Genomic DNA, 19,455 nt, shown 5'->3' on the forward strand with positions numbered 1-19,455 from the left:
GGTCTCTAGTTGTCAGAGGTAAGTACCTTTGTCCAAATAGAGACCCTTCTTCCTAGTCAGGATAAGGGAGGTACACTCCTAAAATAACCCCTGCTCACCCCCTTGGTAGCTTGGCACGAGTAGTCAGGCTTATCTTAGAGGCAATGTGTAAAGGATTTGCACATAGCCATCAGTAATACAGTGTAAGCACTACAAAAGAACACCACACCAGTTTGGAAAAATATTCAATATTTTTATATATTTAAGACAAGACCAAAAATGATTTATAAAATCCACAATACAGTATTAAGAAATCTTCATTTATCAAAATAACCTTAAAAAACAGTTTCTTGATGTCGATAGGTCCGTCCTGGTCTATCACGTCGTCGTGAACAAACAAATCCAAGCACTTCTGTATGACCGCGGCGTCGCGGGCCACCTACGGTGTCGGGAAGACCCGCAAAACAGTACCTTTAGAGATGCAGGGCGTCTGCGACCTCTCGTTGAGCTTCCAAAAGAACGGCGTCCACAGGCATTGGTTACAGAGGCCGGTGCAGGAGTCATCAGGCCCTTGAAGTCACACACGTTGCAGATCGAACTCCTCGCGGCTTGATGTCAGGAGCTCTGGCTTCAGCAGGCATCGGATGCTGCAGTGCGAAGTGCAGCGGTGTGGCGTGCGGTGCCCTCAGGTCACGGTACGAGTAGCGGATCGGAGGCGGCATCAGATGGCATCGTCGGTGAGACCAGGGTCGCAGTGCAGAGTGAATGCGGTGTTTGTCGCTGTGCTGGCAGGTCACGGTGCAAGCAGCGGCTTCGTTGTTGCTGAAGCGCTGTCGGCGGCTGACGAACTGGAGTCGATAGTGCCGGCATCGATAGGCCAAGCCTGTGGTGCAGAGTGAGGGCGGTGCATCGTGTAACCTTACAGGCGGTGCCCTCGAACCACAGTGCAAGCAGTGGCGTCGATTTTGGCATGGAGAGGCGTTGTCGTGGATACCAAGGCGGAGTCGTGGAGCGAGGTGATGCAGAGTGTGGTGTCCACAGGTCGCGATGCGAGCAGCAGCTCGGTGGAGGCGTCAGCAGGCGGCGGCGGTGAGACCAGGGTCGCGGTGCGGCGCTGCGGCTGTGCCTTCTGCGGTGCCTTCAGGACACCGAGTTGACAGCGGCATCATAGATGGCATTGGGTTGCTTTTTCTTCTGTTGCTGCACAAAACACACAGTCCCCAGTGCTGAGGGCAGAAGAACTTGAAGTCTTTGCTATTCCTGAGACTTCTTGAACAGGGGGCAAGCTCTACCTCAAGCCCTTGGAGAAACTCACAAAAGTAGATTGCAGAAAGTTCAGTCCAGTCCTTTCACTGCCCAAGACAGAAGCAACCACTGCAGGCCAACACAGCAAAGCACACAGCAAAGTGGTAGTTTCTTATTTAGTTCAGGGGTTTGGTTTCCACTTTTTATAGCACAGAATCCTTTGTCCTCTCAGGCAGAGAGTGTCTATGCCCTGTCAGAACCAGTTCTACGTTCTCTGGTGTGGCTTCCTGGCAAGAGGTGGAGACAGCATTGTCGGAGGGAGACCAGGCCCATTCAGGTGCAAGAAAATCTCCTCCCCCTACTATAAATGTAGCCCAGGTCTATTCAGCCCTTTCTTGACCCACCTAGACTATCTGGAGCCTCTGCTGCTCCCCAGCCCCTGTCATCCATAACCCAGACAGTCAATCCACACAGGCCTGCTGGATGGCTGAGCAAGAAAATACCTACTTTCTAAAAGTGTTATTTTCAAACACAGAATGTAAAAATCACCTTCACTAAAAGATGCATCTTTAGATTCTGAGTTCAGGCATTCTAAACTTTATTTTCCTACCTAGTTCCCATGGCCAGTTATGTTTATAAGATGTTATAAACAAACTACCTATTCTATCCTATGGGTACAGGTAGCCTCACAATAGTGATAAACGAAATGGGCAGTAATTCACACCAGGGCATGTCCTACCTTTCACATATACTGCACCCTGCCCAAAGGGGCATCTTGGGCCTACCTTAGGGGGTGACTAACATGTAAGAAAAGGGAAGGTTAGGGCCTGGCAAGTGTGTGCACTTGCCAAGTCGACATGGCAGTACCAGACTGCACACAGGCTCTGCAATGGCAGGCCAGAGTTACATTTACGGGCTGTTTGTGTGGGTGGCACAATCCAGTGCTGCAGCCCACTAACCGCATTTGATTTACAGGCCCTGGCACCCTCAGAGCATTTCACTAGGGACTGACTCAGAAATCAAATAGGCCAATCATGGAAACAGCAATCCATAACACATTTTACCACAGGAACACTTGCCCTTTACCACTGATCAGCAGTAAGAAAAGTGCGCAGAAACACTAAGCCAGCAAATACAGAGTCAAAACTGAGAGGCCAGAAAGCAAAAACTCAGGGGAAACACGCCAAAAGATGCCAAGTCTAACTAGATAGCTGATGGTGAATGCAGACCATGAATGAGCAATGAGCACTGACCTCTTACAGGAGTTATTATTAATTAAACTACGCTCAGTGTCAAGCACCCGAGACGACTACGTACAATTAGAATTTGCTGGTTAAAATATATGAAGAGGGTGGGGTCTTCTACATTATACTCACCAGACTTGCCGTTGTGGTCTGTGCCAAAACTGGTGAGTGTGGCAAAATTACACAACATTCAACATTGGGTATAGGCTGGGATTTATACAACAATGGTACACCGACTACATTTGAGCACTCAAGATGAATCCTGACTTAGTGCCGGTCGATTGTTGGCATATAATGCTCTGATTAAAGCTACCCAAATAACATGGAGGTGGGGAAGGAACAGACTGCCTAAATCTGGGGTATTGTCTGTTCTTTTGTTACACGAGACTCAACAAATGGCAGTGACGACACTTCTTTCTGCATTAACCCCCACACAGTACTTATCTATGATGATAATTAAACTAACAATGGAACAGAAGTTGGGGGAGGAGATTTTTGATAAACAGTGGACATTGTGGTATCTTGGGCCCTAGGCTCACATGCTCCGGAATAATGGACACAGACACAGGGGGTGTAGTACTGAAACTGGCCCAAGGCACATGCGCCCGCCCCTTTTATTTGCAGGGTTGCCTGACCGGTGCGCCTGTGATGGGTGGGTGTATGGTGTGGGTAAAACAAGAAGTTGAACACTAGAATGTGTCCAGCAGGACACTACATCCCTCCCAAACTTTAATGAAAAGAAAAAAACAAAAGTCCAACCTATGAGGAAAACAAATAACCATTACACAGCATCAATGAATCTCTTCAGGCCATCTGCCTGGCAGTGCTGGAGCTCTGGACCGCATGGTCAGGATGCTTTAGTCCACCTCTGTGATGTAGTTCATACCGACCTGGTCTCGCGGTGTCGAAGTCTATTTACAGAGTTCCAATAACGATGCATCTGGAGCAGTGGTGGAATCCACTATGGAGATCTTGCAGGCGCTCAGGCTCCGGTGGAAAGACAACCTGCAAATATGGAGGATGTCCTTGGTGAATGAGGGCTTTCCTTGGAACCGATTACGCTTTCCAGTTCGCTATAGACGAGCAGCTTCGGACTTGCCTCTCCTGCCCAGACTCCCCTCTCACAGGAGTCTCCTGGAGGGCCTTCCTGCTGGGCTGCTATGAGACCATGTGGACTGTGAGGGCCTCATGTAGGCCGCACGAAGGCGTCGCTGAGGAACTGCCAACAGGACCCCAGCCAAGTCGCTCATGCAGACGCAAGGGGTGGTGTCTCAGAGTCTGTGTGTTCTCACCATTAGGACTCCGGTTCTCTGCCTTTCTCCGATGGTCTTTGGGTGACTAGTCTCCATCTGTGACCTCCATGCTTCCCAGTGCCTGTCGTGGAGCTGCTGCCGATGAATCTCTCTGATCTGGATTCCCCTCTCACAGGAACTCCATTGAGGCCCTTGCCCCTGGTTTGCCACATGACCGCGTGGGCTGTGCGGGCCTTTTGTAGGCCACGCTGAGGGGTTGCTGCAGAACTCCCAATAGGGCCATGGCCAAGCCTTGTGTAACCCCAAGGGTGGATATCCCAATGGTAGGGTATGCTCTTTTTAGGCAGGCTTCAGGTTTACGGGTGCACATAGAAGATTCCTGGGTGGCTAGCCTCCCTTGGCGCCAGGAGTGCCTCGTTGAACTCCGGATCTCTCGAGTGTTTGGATCCACTCTGGTGGTGCGCTGCTCCTCAGATGTTCTTTGTGATGATGATAATGTACCTGGATGATGGATGCAATTCTTTTCTTCCAGTTGGGCAAACAGGCGGAGACCTCTTCCTCTTGGGGACCTCGTGAAGTGAGGAGGACTCTAGGAAGTTCGTGGCCACTTATGGTTGTCTTCAGGCAGGTGCACTTGCTAGATGTGGTGCCATCGATGTCAAGCAGCTGGTGATAGGTGAGTAGACGGTCGCACTGTGAAGCGTGGGGCTCGGACGCAGATTGCGTTTGCTGGCTACTTACAGTTGGTCCTCTCTTGAAGCTGTCTCCAGTGATGTCCCTGCACCCCAGTCGCTGGCTTGTGCTGATGGGTACCTCTCCCTTTTACGCACCTGTGGTGGTTGTTTGCCTTTTCGTGTTGTGCCACTCTTCTTTCCTCCTTCGAGGAGTGGCGTCCTGCTACGCTCTTCTCCTTCACTAAATGGCATCTAGCCACACTCTACTCCTTCTTCCAACCAGGTTCATCACGTGGATGTAGCGTCCTGCCACATGTCTCATGTTTGCTCCACATGGACATCTCACTGATTGTGTCTGGTTCAGGGACCGTCTTTACTTTGCTGCTGACCTGTCGCAGGTCTCTCCTGTTGGTAGGACATGCTTCTTCTCCTTGAGGACCTCTTGCAGACCCCTTACCCTCCTCAGGGGTTTTGCAGTGCTCCTCTGCTCTTCACTCAAGGGCGCCGTGCGTGCACCTCGAGGCTGCGCAGTTGTGGCGTTTGATCAGCCCCTTCGAGAGACGTGCTCCTCGCCTGCTGTGCAAATGTGGCATTCGGCCACATGTCGCCTGTAGTTGGAGCACATGTTGCGGTGGCAGCTTGCCACATGAAGTGTGCAACTGTCCTCTTGCCTGTCTTGGGCCACTGGTGACTCCGTCTTGAGGCAGTGTGAGGGTAGACACTCTTTGCTGACTTTGGCCCACTGCGGAGCCTCATTGGCGCAGTGGAGATGTTTCAGCATTGTTTCTTCTCTTTGGGGAGGTCTCTCTCTCCTGGGCGCCTGCCCATACTGTCAAGCTTCTGGGAGCCTGAGCCGGCGCACCTTGGACCCTGCATTCTTTGTGTGCCCACTTTTGCTTGCTTGCAGTGTTTTCCCTTCCCCACTCCGGGGTGTGGCGCACTTTACTCATTTGTGGTGGCATCAGACAGCCACTGGGGGCTTTGCGTGCAGCAAACATTCTCCTTGTTCCTTTATGGGGCTTGGCTGCTTTTGGTCCTCTTGCCTTTTCCTAGATTCTTGACAGGTCCCTTGGCTGGGCAGCTTTGAGCTTCTTGGACCTCTTTCAGCAGGGTTTCAGTCTCTCCCCTTCAGCCGCCTGGTAAGTGCACTTGGGGGTGCTGCGCTCCCTTTTATCTATCTTTTGGCTTTGGCTGCTTGGAATGCAATCTTGGGAGTGCTGTGAGGCTTTTCTTCCCTAGACTGGCTGCGTCTTGGGCACATGGTGGCCGCATGTGCTGGTAGTTCTCCAAGGATGTCTTGCTACTCCCTCGTGATGTGCTGGCAGGTGCAGGGCTGATGCTTCCAGATTGAAGCAGCAGGGTGTGCTTTGCAGGGTAGGAGGCGGGGATCTGTTTCTGTACTAGGTGAGTTTGTGTGGCTGCTTCTCCTTGGGTAGAGACCTGAGCTGGGAGCCTCCTGTCTGGGCCTCTCTTGTCCCTGCTAATCCGGTATGTGCCTTTCCAAAGTCTTTGCCATATCGGGTCAGCTTGATGCAATTGTAGCAAGTTGGCAGTGTACTCCCGCTCTTCATCGGCTGTCTTTCTACTGCTGTAGCCTTGTGGCTAGGCAGCTCTGTTTCTCCTCCTCACTGAAAGTAAAGCATATGGAGCTGCATAGTTTGTTTGAGGCAGGTGGAGGCAGGCACCGGGCACTTCTGCAGGTAGGTGAGGCGCAGTGGCATGATTGTGGGACTCCTACCCAAATAATCAACTCTTCCTCGCTGATGGTGGTGACCGGCAGAGAGCTTGCGGCCTCTGCTGGCCAGTGGGCTCCCGAGTGGGTCTCTCGATGCCATGCTGGTGCGGTAGAGCAGAATGCTTGTGGGCTTGGTGAGGGTTGCCACTGCTAGTACACTGCAGCTTTGTTTTCACTAAGGGTGGGCGTAGTTCGCGAAGTAGCACTTCGCAAAGCTACGCAAAGTGAAGTTGACACTACGCGAGCTACGCGTAGCACTTCGCGAACTGCGTAGTAACATGTTCGCACTGTGCAAGATGTTGTTTTCAATGATTGCACAGTGCGGACAAGCAACCGGCACTGTGCAATCATTGAAAATGGCATCTTGCACAGTGCGAGCTGTAGTTTTCTGCTGCTCGAGTAGATTTTTACTCGAGCGGCAGCTTTCTCAACGCGAACTGGTAGTTTCTCATCACGAGCGGTCGCGAGCATACGCGACCCCTCGCAATGAGAAACCTGAACTCCTCGCATTGGGAATCTCGCCGGGAGGTTTATTTTCCATGCTCGCGATCGCCAACTTGATGTTGCTGATCGCGAACAAGGAAAAAGTCTCGCCGGGATGTCATTTTGCTTGCTCGCGGTCGCCAACTTGACGTTAAGGACCGCGAACAAGCAAAAAATGACCGCAGCACTACGCAACACTACGCTACGCGTGTTCGCACTGTGCTACGTGCAGTTCGCGTAGTACGAAGTAGCGCGAACTTCGCAAACTACGCGAGCGTAGCGTAGTGCTTCGCCCAGGCTTAGTTTTCACTCCACGGGCCGCAGAAGAGTTTTGCTGAGACAGTGGGCCTCTATGAGCACGAGAATGCAGACACTGGGCTGTGTGCTGCGCTAATGCGGTCGCAGTCATTCGCTCTCCATTAAAGCTGGCACTTCATTCACCTCCTTACCCTGACTCATGACGGCAGGCAGGGCGGCCTATGGGAGTTGTGTCACGTAGGGTCAGCTTTGGTGCCATGGCAGCATGTGTGTGTCGCTTGGGCACGACACAGCTGTCTCATGGAGCACTGTTTACTGCTGGTACTGTCCCACTATTTCCTGCTTGCATAGCCGGCAGAGGGGGGTACTGCCATGCGCTGCCATAGGCGAGGTCGGAGGATGCACTACCAGCTTATTGGTAGTATTGGGAGGCCTGCTGGAGTCGGCGCGTCAGTGGCGGTGCTGATCTGTGCTGGTGTGGCCTCGTCCTAAGCAGGGCCACGCGACAGGACACCTCTCACGCTGCCATAATACATCTTCAGGATGGCAGACCCTTCCCTTGGCCAGGTATTGAGTACTGCTACAAGTACTGTCTTGTCGCACTTAGGCAATCGCTCCTCTGCCATCCTTACTGGAACACATGTCAACATGTGGGGCAGCTTGCAGGCATCTCAGGACATGGGTTAATGCCTCTGCTTGTGAGTCTGCAATTCTGCTCTTTGAAGGGGCTTCACATTGTCCTTCTTGACATCACACCTCACATGTAAATGCCTCGTACCTTTTGCTCGATGCAGTTTTCTCACCCCACGCGGGTGTTGGCAGTGGTGGGGAAGGGTCACTCAGTTGTGTGGGGGCACTTCACCCCTGCGTATCTTGCTGCCAGGTGGTCAGTATGGCAGGGCTCCTGCAGCTCAGCACGTGGGCGGGTGGATGCAGGGGTATCTGTCTGTGGACACGTGTCCAGGAGTGCCACAGACCTGGTGCTCTGGTTCCTTTAGCAGCAGGTCCGGGAGTGCATTAGATACTGCTAAGCTTCTCCCGTCACGACGCACTGTAGGACTGCTGTCGTATGCGCAGGGATCGACCAGCTCGTCGCCATTGTGGTATCTTGGGCCCTAGGCCCACATGCTCCGAAATAATTAACACAGACACAGGGAGTGCAGTTCTGGAACTGGCCCAGGGCATGTGTATGGTGTATGGTGTGGGTACAAAAGGAAGTTTAACACTAGAACGTGTCCAGCAGGATACTACAGACTTGTATCTTGAAATATATTAACAATGGAAATAGGAATCCAAGTTTTAAATTCACACAGTTTAATACCTATACCACACCTAACTTTTCCCGACACGACTAGCCAATATGTGTCCAGGGCCACCAGCGGCATATCATCATATCATATCAGATGCAATATTGAATAACAAACCTATAAACGAGAAAGACCCTCATGCAGACACAGACGAGAAGAGGGGATTGAGTGTGACCGCTGACACAGCAGGATGCAGCAACAGCATGCATGCATGCTTGAGATGCGGCAGCACCGGCTCCTGTAATCTTCCAGGAGTGGACGTGGGAAGGACACGAGGTGACTGACTGTTTTGTGCTACCACACTTCCTGCTACTCATCCAGCTTCCATGGCTCCTTTGGGCTACCGCCCCATCTTTGGAACCGATAGTGCAGGCAGTTGGTCTACTGCCGGATCAGCTGCAAGTCGCTCACTGCAGAGGAGAGGGGAGGATATTTTAAATAGGGAATCGCAAGTAGCCACTGAAATCAATTCCTGACTTGAAACACATCAGTATCTATATTGGTCACTCTTGCCTCCCACTCATACATGGAAGAAATCTTCACAAAAACAACGTTACTAGAAGGCAGGAGAATCCCACCAAAACGAGTGACGGCAAAATGATACCTGAATGTGCTTAGCCACTTGATGAAATCCCCCACATACTCAGTTTAAAAAAATGCACAATGAGTGCAAGGTCTTAAAGATCCAAAGGATAACCTAAATGACTGGAACTGGCTACCATCCGCCCTTCTGGCTACAAACAGTTGTTGACAAAATGAGGAGAACCCAGACATTCAGCAGACATCGATGGCAAAAATGTAAATATGTTCATGGAACATACACGCCTCATACAAAAGCTTGACGGTCATAACATCACAACTTTCTGGAGCCACTGCGAGATCCTCATCTATCAGAGAAACCTGGGCCTGGATATAATATGCAATATCTCACTGCAAAAGGTGCCTGCAAAAACTTTCAGGAGCCAACTGCCAGATTCCTTTCTGATGGACTGCGCAGTTTTGGGCCTCAGGCTCCTAAATGGCTGCATGAGCAGGGACACTCCTGGCTGGCTGCGAGCATCAGGAAAGTCAATCTCCAGAATCTTCAAACCAAGCACTGCCCCATACAAAGACATCCGAGCCCTCAGCTTAACTCAAGTTGACAAAGAACTAGAAGGTCTTAAAGAGGTAAGTGAATCAAAATATGTGGAACCTCCTGCAGCATCCTTTCCCTCCAACTGCAAAACTAAAGCTGAAAATATCCAGGGCCCACTTTAAAAGATCAATCTGATTGTCCAAAGAAAAAAGAATGACTGGTTCTGGGCCCGTCTCTCATATATATAAGCAACAATAAAAGAACTCCAAACAATTTTGGACCTAGGATAACCAAATTTTAACAGGAAGTAAGAAAGGCACAAACGCAAACATCATCGAAATCACATAGATATCATGTTTAATAACACATTTCACAATGATCAATAATCGCAATGAGTCATTGTCTCCTAAGCAACAGTCATGTGTGCACCCTAATTTTATGGAAATCTCTGAGAGCATCACAGTAGTACACTCTCTCAATGCAGCTCTAAAAATTGCCTAACCAGCTTGACAGAGGAACGGACTAAACTCAAACTTTTTGAATTCGCAAAGATGGGGCACCTGGCCCAAAGTGACTACTGACAGCCCTCTTGCTTCAGATCATCCCCAGAAATCAGTGCGGCTTTAGAGACAACTGCGGTACCACAACAAATTTGATGGCGCTGGCACTAATGGGTGACAAAGCCTTCAGGAGAGGATCCGCGCTCTACTCCTGCTTTATAGATTTCAAAGCCACTTTTGACAGCATTCCCAGAGGCTCTGTGTGGTGCAAATTGCAGGACTGAGCCCTACTGAGATCGACTGTGCAGCTGTATTCCTGGGTGCAGGTCAAACTAGGGACGCGGCGCACATTTCGAGGAAGATCCCAACAAACTCTGAGCTGAAACAAAGTTGTGTACTCACCCCCATGCTTTTCAAACTGTATGTCTCTGACATGCTGGAAGCCTCAAACAAAGTCAACTGCCACCTTCCCAAACTGGGAGACCACTGCATGACACACCTGTTATATGCGGATGACCTTGTGTTGCTAGGTCAAACTAAAGTAGGCCTTCAACGCCTACAACTTGCAAAAAGCTTGTACAACTATACCATCAGGATCAGTCTTGAAATAAATCACAATGAAACTATGATAGTTATCTTCGGAAAGAAAACCACAGGCTGTGGCAGGTGGCACCTCAATAGGGAACGGCGCTTGCACAGCACTGCGTACAAATACCTGGGGATTTTTTGGGAAAGGCAAGGGTCATTCAAATCTCATCTGCTCTCACTGGAGAAGAAAGGCACACGCCTCCTGCTCGCTCTTACGACTCTGGCCCATAACCTTAAGGGACCGAGTCTAGACCCCTTCCCCCAGATAATGAAAGCAAATGCCACTCCTGCACTGGCTTATGGAATTGAAATCCCCCTGGGCATTGATGCCACATTGTTGGACAAGATCATCACTGGAATCTACAAAGCTGCTCTGCATCTGCCCAAGTGAGGATCGCAAGCAGAAATAAGGCTTGAATTCAACATAATAAAGCAATCCTGGGCCAGAAGCATTGCTGCGACCGGCTTAGACTCACCCTACCAGACACCATGAACGGCTTACTTTGACTGGATTTGGACAGCTCAGGATCCTTGTTCAAGCACCATTTTCAGGTCAAATTAAATGTCCACTACCTCACAGAAATCTGGGGAAAAAAACACAATCCGCATTCATAAAGCTGACAGCAATCACAGTGGAAAGGCTCTAAAATCTGGATGACTGGGCAGCGTTGAGGATGCATTCACATGCCTGGGCAGAAATTAACTCCTACGCCCCATGAAACCAGCAGAAATATATCACTTGCACCTACCCACTCTGGCTTACAGCCAGATCTGTAGCACTGGGACTGGGGTAATAGAACATGCGCGCCATCTGGCAATGCTGTAGCTCACTGTGTAATGTGTCGTCTCTGCGTCCTGGGTGCACAAACCATCACTCACATTTTATGTATCTGTCCCCCGCTGCTTCAGGTAAGAAAAGACTTGTTTTGCGTACACTTTGTTTGCTTGGGAGATTGTACTTTTTATTTATCTATTTATTTAATGTGATTTTATATAGCGCGAACATTACCCAAAGGTGTCAGAGCGCTTTACAAAAGAACCAGTTGCGTTACATAGGGACTTTGGATTATATGAGTTACATAAGAGATATAAAACAGGAAAAAAATTGCAAATGTACAAGTGGAGCGAAAGGAGGAAAAATTGCAAATGTACAAGTTGTAAAGTCAATCAAGGAAGAGATACAAACAGATACACTCTTACATCACATAGGAATGGTAGTAAGTACAAAGGTCTACTACATATAATAGTGGTTAGAGCGTTTACAAAAGGACCAGTTACATTACATAAGGACTTCGGAGTACATGAGTTCCATAAAAAAGATACAGACAGAACAACTCTAAAATCGCAAAAGAACAGAAGTCAGTACATACGCCTACTACAGATACTAGAGGTTAGAGTTGCATATATACCGTCAGGCTGTGATTGCCAGTCTGAGCCCAGAGAACACCACCTTAAATGTTAAACAGTCAAATTCCTACAGGCGGCTGCGATAAAACTGGGGTCTGTCTACACCACTTGTGGCCCCGAGCCGGGCCACTAAAAATGTTCACATCACTGCACAGCTGGCATCAAACATCCAAAGCACTCTTGGGCCACTCTACGGTTGTGTCTGCACTTTGCAAAGGCTGCATCCCCCAGTGCGAACCTGGAGCATTTCATATTAAATCCTAAATGTTAATGCCATCGTTGTCCTGAGCCCCTTTGATGCAGCGTTTACTGTTCAAAAGTGATTGCTTGCCATTAAGTGCTTTCTAACAGTGACCACTGCTCTTTGCTGCTAAGTCCCTGACTAATATTGACAGCCTGCCTTGTACTTTAGTTCCTCGAGGCTTTTAACTAACCACCATAGGTACTAGCGCGCCATTCCATTGTGCTCATAACTGTTTTAAAACCAATTCTAAAACAGTCTGTCTTGTTTTTTTAGTAACGAAACACACTTTATTCTTTTTAGGCCCTAACCAACTCTTTTGGGGGGTCGGCGGCACATTTTAACGGCCTTACAATGTATGTATGAGCCCTGTTTTCAATTGTTTTGAATTGGCAATCAATGAGATATATTCTTGTACAGGTTTTAATTAACTGCACAATAAACTACTACTACTATAGAATTCTTGGACTTATTTCAAATGATATGCGCGCCCCCCATTAACCAAGAGTAACGGTCATCGCTGATGTCTATTATACAAGAATTAACTGTTAAGTACATGGAAACTACCATTGCAAATTATCTGCTGGGCATCTTCAGCAGTCAGGAAGGACTAAGAATATATCTAAATTTCTAGATATATAAATTCTGATGAATAAACATAGAATGGCAATGAACTGGAAAGCTCCCAAAGCACCCAGGGGCAGATTTACAAGGACTGGCGCATCCCTGCTGATATGCAGGGATGCGCCAGGCAAGATGCGTCACGCAATTTTACCCTTGCGCCACCACAGATGCGCCGCATTTACAATGCGGCGCATCGTGGCGCAAGGATAAACAGATGCGTGACGCATCTCATGGCGTAAGGGCGGCGCATTGCTGGAGTCGTGTCGCAAGAGTGATGCAACTCCAGCAATGCTCAGGGGCTGTCCATATCTAACATGCTGCGTCACGCCTTAAGCCTGCTTCAAGCAGGCGCAGGGTTTTGACGCAGCAGCATCGGAAAAGTGACTCAGTGAAATCTTGTAGATTTCACTGCGTCACTTTTCCGAGGCTTTTTCCGAGGGAACGCCCACCCTGCATACATTAAACCTAATGCAGGTTTAATGTGGCGCAGGGCTTTACAACGTGACGCATCTCCCTAGATGCGTTACGTTGTAAATAAGGCGCAACATGGTGCATGGTTTACGCCGCCGCTGCGTCACAGAAGTGACGCAACGGCGGCATAAATGTGTTGCAAGGGGCTTGTAAATCTGCCCCCCAGTGTCAAATGGCTCCAAGAATTTCAGACTGCTGAAGAGATAAACATTATGACACTTCTACAGAGACAAAGACAGGTGGGTTATCTATCACAGCAAGGGATACTATCCTATTGGCGCTGCATTCCAAAACGGATGAGAAGCCCCCTTAATGGAGATGAGCTTCTTCATATGAAGTAGTAAAACTTGGCACTTTGTAATGCAAGATGGGAGATAATGAATAATTATGGTTCACTGGATAAGTCAAACATATATGGTTTTATTTTGGTTATTGATCTGTATGTTAAAGTTGTTAGTTCGATCCGATCCTACTATGTACAGCGAGTTTTGTTTTGAAACATGGTATAATTATCCAGTAATATGCTGCCAACATATGCAATGTATCCATACAAATGAATATTAAAGAGATATTTAAAAAATAATAATTTCATATATTCATTTAGAGAAAAAAACTAAACAAAACCTACAGCATTATCTTAATCTTGAATTAAACATTAATTGTATTTAAATATATTTGATTAAATCAAACTATTTTGCTGAAGTTTAAATTAATACATCCCTACCTAAAGGAAAACCAATATTTTTACTATGCACTAATAATTATTAACATTAAAGTATGGAATTAATTAAAAGTAATTTCAATATATTTTATTATAATTCAATCTACCTTTAATTTCTTAATTCAAACAAGGGTGTTAAAATATTTTATCATTAAATAACAAATAGATTATATTTTTAGATTTTTTTAAACATTAAATAATATGTATCTAGTTACATATTTAACTATATGGAATTATTTAATTTATTTTAACATTATTTCCTATGGGATTTTATCTTAAATCCCTACCTCCCTTGATTTTGAAGGGAAAGTGTTACAGTACCAGTGGCTGACAGTATGTGGTGCTGAACTAATTACTGCTTCTTTTTTTGGAGGTAGTCACTTTGGAAGGAGTTTGGCTCTATGTAAGTCTACACTTTTGAGTAACTTTACATTCACATTTTGTGAAAAGTCCAAGAAGTAAAGTGAGTGACAAATGTAAGAGTAAATTACAAATGTAAATTATTCACAAGAGTAACATAGTATTGTTAATAGCTCCCCTCAAGTCTTTATAAAGGTTATGGTGATGGTAGCAGCCAACCTCAGAATATCAGGAATACCTTTTTTTCTTTATTTATATGATTCGCTGCTGAAAGCTCAATAGTCAGAAACAGTGTCTTGCCACTTGTATGCCGCAGCATGCCTGCAGTTTGACATAGGATTTTCTCTAAAACTGCCCAAATCTCACCTAGAGTGCTCTGTGTCTCCTGTTAACAGGGGAATTGCAGGTTTCAATGTCTCTCTGAAGTTTCCACTAGTTCGAAGATTTTGAAACATCCAGTCATGGTTCCATTCTTTCGAGGCAGAGCTCAAATTCTAGTCCAGAAGGTCTTACGACTGCTAGATCTGCTGGTCTGTTGCATACTACTGGTTATATGTGCATGTTGTCACATGAGGGCTCTCCAGTGGTGCCTCAGCAAGCAGTGCTTCCAACACAGGGGAGATCTCTCAGACACCCTAGTCAGCTCTCAAAATGCAATTGAGTATCTCACATGCGGAGAACTGAAATAAACAGCAGGGTTGTCTGTCTGGTCTCCCCTGACAGTGACCACAATAGTGACAGTGCCTCCACTCTAGGGTGGGGTGCTCATCTGGAGGATCTGAAGGTCAGAGGCCTCTGATCTCCAGAAGACCAGATTCTTCATATCATTCTGCTAGAACAATAGCAAAACAGTTAGCCCTCAAGGATTTTTTCCCCACCATTCACAGTCAGTCTGTTGAGATTATGCCAGGCAATATGACCGCAATGTGGTATGTCAACAAAAATTAATGAATGTGTTGTCACTTTCCCCATCGAGAAGTGTTGAGACTTTGGAGACTTAAGGAGAAAAGGAATTTGTTTTGGATATAAAAGTAAGAAGGCTGGCTAAAAATGAACTAAAAAGCAGGGGTGCTAGAACACACCCCTGCCAAAGGTCATTCTTAATGGGGATTCTCTGGGATAGTTGGCCCGATTTATCTAGCTCCACCAGTGCCCAATTGGCGGAGTGTAGGGAGTGTAATACACTAAGAGGTTCGAGGAAGCTCCCTGGTGGAAGGTTTTCTCCATAGGGAGTCCCTGTCCACCAAATCAAAGGCTGCCCTGAAGTAAACAAAACAACATCACAGCCTTTGATTAACTTCTAGAGCCTTCTGAATGATGGTCCATAGCGCGAAGCAATGATCTATGGTGGAGTGGCTCTCCAGAAAGCCCCCAGGCTCAATTGCCAAGCATTGAAGGGTAGTGCTTGGCCCAGTTAAACAGGACCCATAGTAGGTCAGGTCCAGGGGCATCAGGTGTAAAAGGCCACTACCCCCACTGTTAGGCCCAGTAGCTCTTGCTTGCCCATTGGCCGCTAAAAGGGGGTTTGACCTAGGCAGATATTACCTAGCAAAAGATATTGAAAAATAATCAAGGCCTAAGTGAATGTTGCTTTATTAATATGCTACATTATGTATGTCCCTGGTGGCTAAGTGAAAATTAAATAGTAATGTGGTTTTTATTTTTAAAGAAAATAGCATATGTGACTCTTCAAGCTTAATGAATACATGCATAGCAGTTCGGTGGAGATGTGGGGATTTTTATCACGTAGACAGACCTTGGTATAAAAATATTATTTTTATTCTATGTGAAAAATGATTTGACATACTTCAGTACAATGTAAATACATCAGAAGATGATGAAACTATAAATATTACAATAATATTGAACTGAATGGAAATGATAGAAAGATCATATATGATGAGCCAAACGAGACTACATTGGGAAGCACAATAATCAAACATGTGTTTGGACTTTGGGAATTATCAAATTACCTATATTCTTTATACAAAAAAGTGATCAAAATTATTTGAATATTGAAATCAGAACTCTTACTATTCATTAACAGATGCACAATCATCAAGGAAAACCATGTCAACATGTTATATCCGTAATCACTATAGTGATAAAGGACTGAAGGGAAGTGAAAGAGACTTTGGAGGCACAATGAATATGAGAAAATGAAGGAAAATCTTGCATGTGCACCATTAACCCAAACATAAATACCATTGACAGGATGTCAGGGTTAATGCAGTAAAAGACGAACATGATTGATACTATAAAGCGCAAAATTAGAATGCCAAAGACAATTAAGGCCAATTGTACTAAGGATTTTAAAAAAGTGGTCGCAGTTTGTGCACCGATGTTTTGCAAATTTTGTGTGAACTGACCTTTGTACTTATACAACTATTTGTGCAAAATATTAAGTTGTAAATATCGGGAGAAAGAACTATCGAAAAAAAATATAGTGATGCAAAACTATTGTGATGCAGAAATATCGTTGTCAAGAATATCATTTTTTCGGGTAAGTAATATCATTGTTAAGAATATTGTTGTTATAAATATCGTTTTCATTAATATAGTTGTAAAGACTATCCTTTTTTATTTAATTTATTGTGTTTAAGTTATATATCAATTTTATGTATTAGCATTGTTTGCATAATTGTTATATAATTGGTAGTAGTAATTCATTGTGTCACAGTGGATTGTTGGGTTTGTGGGGGATAGGGTGGGAAGTTAAAAAGTAATAAATCATTATTAACTAATTAATTCGTTTTCAGTAAGTATGTGATTGATATTCATTATGTATATTATGTAATATTGATTTATTATACTTATATTTTAGGGCTGGGTTGCGACGTCTGTAGGGGTATATGGTGGGAATTTAATTAGGTAATAATGAATTAACAAGTAATGCATACTTTATTAGTCATTATTTGATTGATTATTATTAATTAAATTGTGTAATAATCATATATTTTAGTTATCATTTAGGTGAGGACTGATGGGTTTTTAGGAGTTTAGGGTGAGAAGTTAATTAAGTAATCATTTTATTAATTAACAATTAATTCCTAATATATTATTCATAACTGAATTGATTATTAAATATGCAATATTGATTTATTTCAGTTATATTTTAGTTGCAGGTTGCTACGTTTTTAAAATTATACAGTGGGACGTTAATTAAATAATTATTATTCTTGTATGGTTTAATATTTGATTGATTAATAATTATGTAAATTGTGTAATTTAATTTTTTTGTTAAAATCTGTTTTATTGTTTTTTGAAGTAAAGTATAAACATTCCTTTTACAGTGTTGGCAATATCAGCATTTACTACTAGTGGCAGTTCGGATCACGTAATAACATGCTTCGTAAACGTTTACATAATATCATTGAAGGCACTAATACAATGTTGGTTCAGATGTGGTGGTTATGGTTAGTCGACATTGGTACAAAACAGAACTAAACATTTTTCTCAACAAGGCAACACCCTACGACTTGTGTGATATGCATGGCTACCATTAAAAGAAGGTACTTAATCATTTGCATTGTCCAAACAGCTGGTAACATTACTCCGTCATTATGTGCAGCATACATGTGCATGTGGGTGAGGATAGGCATTCCTATTGATAGCCCCCATATGTGTGACTACCAGCTAGCACCCACCCATCTAAGAAGAATAAGTGCTAGACCCACCTGCGAATTCTCCCAGCATTGCCCTCCTCCGTTTCAGTGTCAAAGCGGCCTGAGCTGGATGGTATGTCAGTGGTTAAATCTGCCATGAGCTGGAGGAGCCTAGCGCGCAACCAAGATGGCCGCGTAGGCTTGTGGCTCCCGAGGGCCTCCGCAACCTCCCACGTCTATCCTGTCATAATCCTGGTTTTCTAGACGGGCTTTTGTCTATGATCTTGCGCTAAGGTGCCACTCGTTTTCCAAATCGAAATCGGACTCCGGGAACCGGACTGGTGGCGATCTGAAGTTTGCGGCCTTCTCCGGCCTTGGTCCCGAACTCGAGTTGGTGAGGTGCCCGGGTGCGAAGTGAACAACAGCGGCATGCCAGTCTGGCCCTGCCCCGTACCCCGTACTTTCACTTTCGGTTTCGAGTTGATCTGCGGAAACTGACGTCGGGACTTCGGGTAAGCAGCGCCGAGGGCGGAGTGCATGGCCTGATTCTCGAACTGTAAACGGGCCTATTTCAGTTGGTGGCCCGGATCTCCTGCATTGGTCGCCTGGCCTTCCTCCGGGTGCTGGAGGGTGCTGACCTTGGTGGTCGCTGATGATGGCGGCGAGAGTGGACGGCGACAATCTGAAACCCAAGTCTACCCGGAGGGGAGCTTATACCCAGGCCAACAACATGGACCGCTATGCGCAGCCAAAGGGATCCCCTAGTGGATCACATAAATCGCCTGAGCGGCCCAAGGAGGCCTCGGGCGCATCGTCCGAATTGACTCTGCTGGATGTCATGGGGGCCATTGAGGAGATGAAGGCGACTGTGAACCAGCAATTTGATACCCTGGCTAATAAATTGGACTCGGTGTTGATTGATGTGAATTTGGTCAGAGCGGACCTGTCCAAAACAAATGACCGGGTCGACTCATTGACTCAAGCGGCGTCGAGCCTAACTGTGGATGTGGCCGCTTTGCAGACGGAGGTACGGAGGTTGCAGCTCGCCAGTGACCTGACTGATCGTCGCCTTGAGGATTCCGAAAGCAGGGCCAGGCGGAATAATGTCCGTATTATTGGGGTGCCCGAACGATCGGAGGAGTCTGCTGCGGATCTTTTTGTGGAGGATCTAGTGGTGACTCATCTAGCACCCAAGGGACTGAGCAAGTTCTTCGCTGTGGAACGGGCCCACAGGATTCCGGGTGGTGCGCCCAAGGTGGGTGCTCCCCCGCGGCCTATCATTGCCCGACTTTTTAATTTTCGGGATAGAGATGCTATCCTTCAGGCATCGAGGGTGCCTGGGCCATTAAAGTTTGGGAACTCTAATGTTAGCTTTTACCCAGACTTCACGCAAGCGGTTCAAAAGCAACGGCTGGGGTTTTTGGCCATCAACCGGCGCTTGAGGGACATGGAGCTGAAATATGCGATGCTATTCCCGGCTAGGCTGCGGGTTGAGTTAGAGGGTCGATCGCATTTCTTCGACCGGCCGGAGGCGGTTGGAGAGTGGCTGGATGCCCTACCTAGGGGTCGAGGTCGGGAAGGTCGGATGGTGGAGAGCGGAGAGTGCTCGGCGGAGTAGGAATAGAACTGGGATCCTGGCTATGGACCGGACTGGTAACGTTTTGCACCTGTGGCTGCACTGGACT

The sequence above is a fragment of the Triturus cristatus genome, chromosome 8 (assembly GCF_964204655.1).
Source record: "Triturus cristatus chromosome 8, aTriCri1.1, whole genome shotgun sequence".
In the NCBI taxonomy this organism is placed as follows: Eukaryota; Metazoa; Chordata; class Amphibia; order Caudata; family Salamandridae; genus Triturus; species Triturus cristatus.